A 9597-nucleotide genomic window follows, 5' to 3' on the forward strand; every position below is an offset into this window, starting at 1 on the left:
AAACCACTTGGCCTCTGACCTCCCTGAGGTTCACCCCTCTCACATGAACCAAAGAGAGAGAGAGAGAGAGAGAGAGAGAGAGAGAGACAGACAGACAGACAGACAGACAGACAGACAGAGGGTAAAAAACAAACTTCCCAATGTTTACCGCAGAAAAGAAACTGGAAGTTCTCTTAGGAGAAGGGACAGCAGCTCCACTGGCAGCTAAATATGTATCTGCCTGCCACAACCTGAAGGACTCACCACTATAAGATCCCAAAATTACAGATTGGTTAAGTATTGTACAGTAATTACGTATTGTATTGTGTAATGGAATTGTTTTGTAATATAGTGTGTTGTATAGCAATCAGTACAGTTTAGAATCAATGTGACACCTATGTATTTAATATGTGATATTCATTTTCTGTAAAGTACTTTGGCAACATGTTTTCTTTGTTCAGGCACGCACGCACGCACGCACGCACGCACACACACACACACACACACACACACACACACATGCTGTTGTGTTGTATGTTGTGTGCGTGTTGTGTTGTATGAGCAGTGTCCAGATAAACTGGTGCCTGGGTAATTGAAACAGGGAGCATTATGGGATGTAAGCAGTGATTCAGTGATCAGTGGAGTATTAAACAACAGCAACACTGACGTCATGGCCTTTGTTTAACTTGGGGTTTTATCGACCTGGAGGTGACATTCTACATTTAAAAAGCATAGTGTATGGTATTAACTTATATCTAACTTTGACTTTTAGGCCCAAAACTCTAAATGAATGAAGGCGGAGGAGGCACTGGAGTTCATGCAGCTCATAGGAAGAACCAGATAAAGTCTCAATGATTTGCAGCCACAGAATCTAGATTTTCTTTGTTTTTGTTTTTAAGTTAGCCGAGATACAAACCCGTTTTTATGCTCCCATGCAATTTGGAAGGTTTTTTTCTGTTTGTTTTCGTGGCCTTATCCTGAAGAAATTATATTTTTTATTTTTTAATAATGACATTAAACGTCAACTTGAATCCCTAAACTCTATCGTGTATTCTAACACATGCCACTGCTGAGTGCAGGATGGGACTTCAGTTTGACCCCATCTAGTGCTGAGGAGAGGTAACAGCTGTACAGTGTGTCCATAAGGCTACAGTATACTGCAGAGCTGTGCACTCAGCGCACTAAAGGAGGACTCATTATGTGATTAAAAAGAATGAAAAGCCGTTGCTTTCAATTAGGTTAAAGAAAAAGAAATTTACACTCATAATCTTTGTTATTACTGTAAAAATCAGGCATGAGGCAGGCAGGTCTAACTCTAAATATATTTTATAACTATTAAAGAAATATTAGATTCTGCTTTGAGAAGATGTTTAAGGATTACATATGAAACTGTAACAGAAAACTGTAAACATCCAAGCCTAACCTTTTCTTTTCCTTTTTTCTTTTTCTTATCTATATTTGATTTTTGTTTGTGTGCTGGTATATGTATGTGTGTATGTGAATGTATATGTAGGTATGTGCATGCAGATGTATAAGTATGTAGGCGTATGTATGTATGGGTAAGAATGTATATTTTCTTTTTGTCTCCTTTCTTTTCTTGATCATGTTTTGTGCATATAAAAACATGACTGTATGAGTGAATATATATATATATATATATATATATATATATATATATATATATATATATATATATATATATATATATATATGCACACTATACACACATATGCTACAAATTATTTATGTGTGATGCACTGTGTTTCTGTTTTGGTGAATAGATAACAACATGTAAATGGTTTAAAAACTATGACAAGATGTCTAAAATATGAACTAGGCTAACAATATGTATTGACACAATAAAGTAGGTATACAAAATAGTTGATTAGGTTCTTCCTCCCCCATGAAAACAATCTGACATTATTCATGCTGTATGACAACAATAAGTGCAGTACAACAATAAACATTGACATTTAGTTTCCATCTTTTAAAAACCCCTCAGCTTTGTCCACACTGCTCTCTGCTGCATATCTACTGATATTCAACATTACATTTCATCTCTTTTTCTCTTTTCAGATGTTTTTGCTGGTTGGGTTCATACAGGTCATAAAGGTCTTCAATGGTCCAGGGACAGTTGTCCTTTTCCTCACCATTTTTGTCTTTGCCCTTGCTTACTGTTACTTACCTTAGTCTTGCATTGCCAGACCTTCCTCCACAGTGCTGCGGAGGAGGGTCTGGCTAGTCCACATAACATTCCTGGATGGGAGAAAATTGTGCTCTGGTTTATTGGCATTAAACTGATCACAATTGTCTTCAGTTTTTTTCTGCAGGTCTCAGGAGCAGAGTCCAAAAGATCAGTCAGGTGTGACATCATCACCAAACAGCTGATACAGTTATGTATCTGTAGGGGAACTATGAATGAATGAATGAAGAAATTTATTTCAGACATAACAAAAATAAACCAAACAAAACATAAAAAATAATAAGTTAAATAAGCAAAACATTCAATAAACAATAAGTAACATTAACCAACATAGACATGTCTGAAAAGGAGTAGGAAGAAGTACACACTTATTAAGCCTACCCCTTTTCCATAACTCAGTAAATTATTATTATTATTATTTCATTTAACACATATTTATATCTTTATCACAATTATCTTATAATATGTAGCCTATATATATATATATATATATATATATATACACACACACACACACACACACACACACACACACACACACATCAATTAACACATATATTGCAGCTGTTAAAGCCCTCCTTTCATATAATTTTTGAAAATCATTGCTTTGTACTATTGTAAACAAAGGTTATTATCTCATTTCATTTAGCTTCTCTGATACTGACATTCAGCTGAAGTACTTTTCCATTTAGTAAAGCAGTTATTATGTAATGATGTGGATATTCAGCCCTAAATATGACAGCAATACCGAAGAACTCAAAGATAGATTATTACTTCTGATACTCTTTAAACGTTAAAGCCACCTATTGATGCATTTCGTCAGAAAGCTTGGCCATTAGTCTTTCAAGGTAAACCTCCAACTCGCTGTGTTTGTGTCCAACATACAGTACATAATGTGCAGAAAGTGGCCAACGTCTTTGAGTCTGGTTAGCGTCCATTTCATTTACTGTATATATTCATTTTTCCCACTTTTAAACTATGTCATTTTAGTTATGGTCAAACTAAATTCCCAGGGTGATGTGTCCTTCAGGTGTGCGTCCACCAACAGCTCTGTGTGCAGTCTGCCTGTCCTCCGTCTCTCGGGTTGAACCTGCAGCTCAACCTGGACACTCGCGACACTCGTCTTACACTTCCTGCTTCACCTCCCTCTTTCTCCTCCTCCTGCTCTCTCACTTCATCTCCTCGCTTTACTCTCCTCCTACCCTCTCAGCTCCTATTCCTTTCCACTTCCTCGTCTTTATATTTGTCTCACCTCCCTTTCCACTCGTCTCCACATTCCTCCTTCTCCTGCCTTCCCACATCAACACCCCCCGCCCCCCGCTCCCCCCTCCCACGCTCCTCATCTCTGTCGCCGTTGGCAGCCTATTTAAATGCTCCATTGGAGAAGGATTAAGGTTTATGCAAGGTCAGTGTGGGATGTGATAATTATAATCACAGCTTTTTGCCTGGCCAATGACGGCCATTTGTTATTCTCAGCTCAGTGGCTTCAGAAGCCCCTGGGGGGGTGGGCTGGTGGGAGGTGTTGACAAGAGGCTGGCTGATTTACTGGGCCTCCTCCTCCCCCTCCTCCCCCACACAGAGCTCTTCCCCCCTCCTTCTCCTCCTCTCTCTATCCCTCCCTTCTCTCTTTGTACCGTTTGTCCATCCCTCCGTCTCCTGTTTCCTCACTTCACTTTGTTTTTTCCTCCACTTCACCCTCTTTATTCAAGGACATTTTCCCTCTGAGGAAAGGCAACGAGAGAGCAGAGGTGTGAATCAAGTGACAGAAGAAAGTCCCAAACAGAAATGTCTTGAATATTATTTCCTTCACCATGAACAGGCTGTGACGGTTCACTTAAATCCCTTAGTGCCAACAGGAGTCCCACTGCTTCTTCTCAGAGTCATAACCTAGGTCCATCTCAACACACAGATATGATTTTGCATATTTTACAGTCAGTGTGACACTGATTATCTCTGCCGCCCATCACAAATGAACGTCTGCCTTCATGTTTTCTTCAGTATCAAATTAAGCCAGTGATAGCGACATCCTTCTAACAGCGTCATAATGGAGACTAGTCACCAAAATATAAACAACGCTAACCAATCGGGTTCAAGTTGTAACCCACGGCACCAGTCACTTCACTTCCTGTTTAACGCAGTATTCCCGGCAGCAGCACGTTGGAGGCAGAAAGTCCACTTGCAAAATTACAGTGAAATAGAAGCAAAGCGACATTTTTATTTCAGTTTTCTGGTGGTCTGGGGGGGGGGGGTCAGGAGGCACCCCATCTTAGGGTTGTCCTCCCCCTAAAAAAGTATTAAAAAACATGATGTGTATTGTAAATAATGTAATAATATATAATAAAAATAACTGTGTAAGTAGTAAAACAATACAAACAGGGCGAAAATTGCTTTTTAAGTTTAAAAACTTAAACTTAAACCCCTCTTTCCTTGCCTCACAGTGGTTTGGTCCAGTCTACTTACTGAAGTTCCACAACTACACATATCCTCTACAACTGTACAGTTTTGAAATGTTATGTTTATTGTCCCCCCGAACTGTTAGATGAAATTTATGCCCATGACATTGATATTAACTAATGAATATGTAGGACTGGCCCTGCCAGGGCTTGTTGTCCACCTGTATGCAGCAGAGACATCGTTCATGCTAACAGTCCAACTTGATCTCACAGAATTTAACTCAAAATCTGTGGCAGTTTTACAGAAGAATTCCGTGAAATAAACATGGATCGCCTAAAATTCCGTGATGGGCCCACAGAAGAATTCCATTAAATAAACACGGCCCCTTAAGTTAAGGAAAAGGTCATGGGTGGGCTTACGGTTCCTTGACACGTGGGAAGAACGGGACAGAAAAGAAGAAAGCGACTTTAGGAAACTTGACATGCGGACACAAACCCAGCTCTCCTGGGTGAAAGTCCTGTGTTTGACCCATTCACCACCCCAACCAACCACCTTACGCGGAATTTCAGCCTTACATAGTACTCGCTACGCCACGTCATCTTCTCATTGACTTTACATTGGCATTGTTTTCCGTGGTGGCCACACAGATTTTTCACACATTCCGTGCCACCACCACGTAATGCGCTGTTAACAATTCGTGATCATTTCACGGAATTCTGTGCGACCAGGCTGGAACAGTCCCACCTGTGGAAGACATCCTGAGCGTTGGTAATGACAGAGTGTCCTGGATCATTTAACAATACTATTTCTGTCATGCTGTGGCCTCCAGAAAGCCAATATTAGCACTAACCCAGTGGATTCAGCTCATTTCAATAATCACAGTTTGTTTGTGTCTGGTTTCACGTGTTCACAAGCCGCCACAAATATGTCACGCAACACAAGTAACTCGTGAGAGTATTTAACTGATGAGAGGACAAGGCCGGCAGTGGGACTAAGCATTTATTAATGTGTTGATAATGAGAGGCGTTCCTGTTCTTTCCATTATGCAGAGGCATAAGAACTGCAGCGAAAAGATTTCTTAGAAATGATTTCCAGATAAGTGATTGGTCCTTTTCACTCCCTGACCGTCCTAATTGATTTCTCTCCTTAGAGTGCCTACTTGCAACTTATGAAAAAACAAATAACACATGATTCACCACTTTATCCATCTTTCTGTATAATGGGCATTACTTAGTCCGTCCATAATCAATGTTACATAGTAAGTAAGTTTGTTTTGAACATAACAAAATAAAAAGATAAACAAGAACATATACTTTTCAGTACAAGCAAGAAAACAAACAAAAACAAAATACTCTTAAATTATTATCTATAAATTATTGTAAATTATTTAAATAAGGATTTCCATGTTCAAAAAGGAGTAGGAAGAAGTTAAAAAAACTACTACTTTTCTTATTTTAGTTTAGATTATTTTGTTTACACACATACAAATACTAAAAAAAACTCAGAGGGACTTAATCTGGGCACTCTCCAATGCATACTTCAATTAAAATAGAAAGAAACTAAAATACTGATAAGAAAAGGAAAGAAAGAGTTAAAAAATAGGCCAGGCAAAAAGCTGTGATTATAATTATCATATCCCACACTGACCTTCTACATTCATTTATGTAATTCTTCACTTACTTATATATGTATACATACATATACATGCATACCTACAGGCACATATGCACATGCATTGTACAAATACAATTTTTTTTCTTTTTCTTTTCTCTTCTCACTTTAAGTTTTATGCACACAGGCTTACCTTTGACTTTGTATTAACCAATGAACCAGGTATTTCCTGGTCTTTAGTACTTATTATTTCCCCAGGACAGTTTCACGTCCATCCCTGCCTCAGAAGTTCTCCAGCTGTCAGTCACCTAACGTTTCGGCTAGACAGAAAATAACCAGATGAGTTAAACAAATGAATGAGATACACCTTTGTAAATGGTAAAGGGATGACAGCACAAACCCAGCCTGCACTGTCCCTGTCTACTGGGAGCTGCCCAGTACAAGCTGAGGCTGTTCTGCTGCCTAAACCCCAGTCTATTCCTCTGGCCATTGGGAGCCCCAGTGTGTTACCCCAGTTTGTTACTGGGCCACAGCTGTAACTACAGACCTGTTTCTGCCATGTGCACTGCTGATGCTCAGAACATGATGCAGAGCTGACCAAGCCTCCATCCATCATCCCTCCAGTCAGCCATGTTGGACTGCTGCTGGGGAATAGATTGGTAGATTTGTCCAGATCTCACACACAACACACACACACACACACACACACACACACACACACACACACACACACACACACACACACACACACACACACACACAGGGGACTAGTCATGGCCGGGGATCAGAGTGTTTTCAAGTTGACTGGTGTTAGAAGCTGAACTAAGCGCAGCAGAAAGAGGCCGGGTCAGACAGGGATCTGGGTGAATGAGTCCTTTAGAGCACTGCAGCTGAGCTGTCAGTCTGTGTGTCATTCAGCAGGTTACAGGAATATGTTGCAGGGGAAGGGGGATACAAAGACCAAAACAGGCTGAAGACACCTAGTAATGCACTGTGTGATTCATAATCCACAGTGGGTCATAAACACTGAGATCCTGGCAAGGCAGCAGGAAGGCCAAAGAGACGTGAATAAATCAAATGTTACTTTTTGATTAATAATGGAGCATGTTCAAATACTGGTTTGTTATATGCTGCTTTGTAGGCCTAACAATGCATCGCCTGTTCATGTTTTAAAGTAATATATTTCTAAATATGTCCCATGGCCTGAGAGCTGGACAGGTGGCAGCGTGATGTGACAATACACCTGTTTGCTCCTGAGAGTGTTCAGCTGAACAGATTTGACTCACCTGTTCCATGTGGGTTTTAACTCTATTTGAATTCAGCACAAAAAACAGCACGCGGTCCTTATGCGGACCTGAACTGACTTTTCTGTGCGGTAGGTAGACATACATCTGTGTAGCAGCAGCTTTGTAAACTATACAGACTAATGAAAGATTGTGTCATGGCTGAATCCAAATGGAAAAGGTTCTACAGTGTCTATGCCAACGCTTACATTCGGTACAAAGATGAAAGATGAAAGTTCAGCATTTCTTCCACCTAAGATTCAACTTCATACCTACCGCCACAGACACCGCTGTGTTTCCTCGCCATTACAACTGCGTGAAAAACAGCATGCCAGTACGACCAAATGGAGCGCAGCCAGTAACTCCTCTGTGTAGGCGGCCTTCTGCCCACTTTAACCAGCCTGCTCTTTTCTTGATTCCCTGTATTAGGTTGAATATTCGTACATGTTTGTAGGTTGATTTCACTGTTATGTTTGTGTCTGAATAGGTGTGGCAATATCACCTGTGACAAACAACTGCCAAGTAAATCTGTTATGTGGAGAGCCTTTATTAATACTATTCTCAAAAAATAGTCATGAAGTCACTTTTGAGTAGCTACGGCAGAATATCTGTCACTATATGATCTGACAAAGCCAGGGGAAATGAAGACATTCTGACCTGTCACAGAGTAAATAATACAATGAATGATGGCTGAATTCCAGTTAGCTACTCTGCTTTCAGGTTCCTGGTGTCTGCATGCTGGCTCAGTGTCACTGGAACACTTGAACGTTAGTGTAATAGTAACAGCTGTTCTTTCCCTGCTCGGAGTCAAAAGGCCTGTTGAGCTGACCCTGTGTAAGCAGAGATCTTGGACCCTACTGACACTTTGTCACTTCATGCGTCTTGGTGGATCTGACCTTTAAAAAAAAGGAAATGGAAGTGTAAATGCATCCAAGACGGATTGAAATCTGCTTGTTCAAAGCAACTCTGGAAGAAGTTTGAGACTCATTCGAGATGTTGAAAGGGTTTAAATGCATCTGTGATCTTTACTCCTCCCATAGTGTAACAGTAAGCAGTCTGTGGAAACATCTCCTCACTGTCTGATGGTCTGTCTGTCTCTTCTGTCCCTGTCTAAGCAGTAAATCTCACTGAAACTAGCCGTTGGACTGCATTTATATAGTGCTTTTCTAGTCTTAACAACTACTTAAAGCGCTTTACAATTCGACATGTAGACTACAGGGCCAGGGATCGAACCAATGACATTCCGCTTGGAAGACGACTGCTCTACCACCTTAGCCACAGCTGCTAAAAGCAAGAAGGAAAGCTGGCAGTTAGCAAACAACTGCAGGTGCATCACCCCATCCATCTGGAGGCCTACCAGAGATGCTAAGTGGCTAAGTGTAAATGCAACTGTTTTCAATCTCATCTGGGTTTGATCTGGATACGAGACACTTGTAGCGATCAGTGTAAACGGGGCCTTAGAATCTCTGAACACACCGAGGTGGCACAGGTGGCACAGGAGGTTGCATTTGTTCATCCTTGAAATGTGTTTACAGTTTTTGCCGATTGCTTACACACTGAAATCAAAAGTATTACACAGCTATCAAAACCATACACTCAAGGCGCAAAACATTGGCCCAGATGTGCACCACTATAAGCACAATGTCAGCCTCAAAAACAATACACCCAGCGATTTGCAAAACATTAAACACACTTGTTTTCATTAGACACAGAAGTATATCATGATGTCACTTCAAATGATATGGTCATTGACCACACCTATGAGCCAATCTGTGAGACACAGCCATCAGGTGTGCAAACACATGATTGTTTACAGGTAATTGTAGACACACCAATCAGGTTTAAGCACTACAAATTTGAGCAGGTAAGTCTAGTTTTTTTTCTGTACTGTATTTTCAGTTTTTTTTCAGATCTTTTTTCTTACTGTAATTGTAACCTGTACTGGATACAGTATTTTATGTGTGTACGTTGTCTGCTGCGCTAACAGTGTTATGCACACTACTATAGTAGCTGTAAGAAAACTGGGACATGTTGATGTTGGGATTCTCCATGTTGACATGTTGACTGATTTGGGTATATGGAGAGAAATACATTATATTTTCCTCAGTCTGCAGCATTGGTCTTGTG

The sequence above is a fragment of the Sander lucioperca genome, chromosome 1, assembly GCF_008315115.2.
Source record: "Sander lucioperca isolate FBNREF2018 chromosome 1, SLUC_FBN_1.2, whole genome shotgun sequence".
Taxonomy (NCBI): domain Eukaryota; kingdom Metazoa; phylum Chordata; class Actinopteri; order Perciformes; family Percidae; genus Sander; species Sander lucioperca.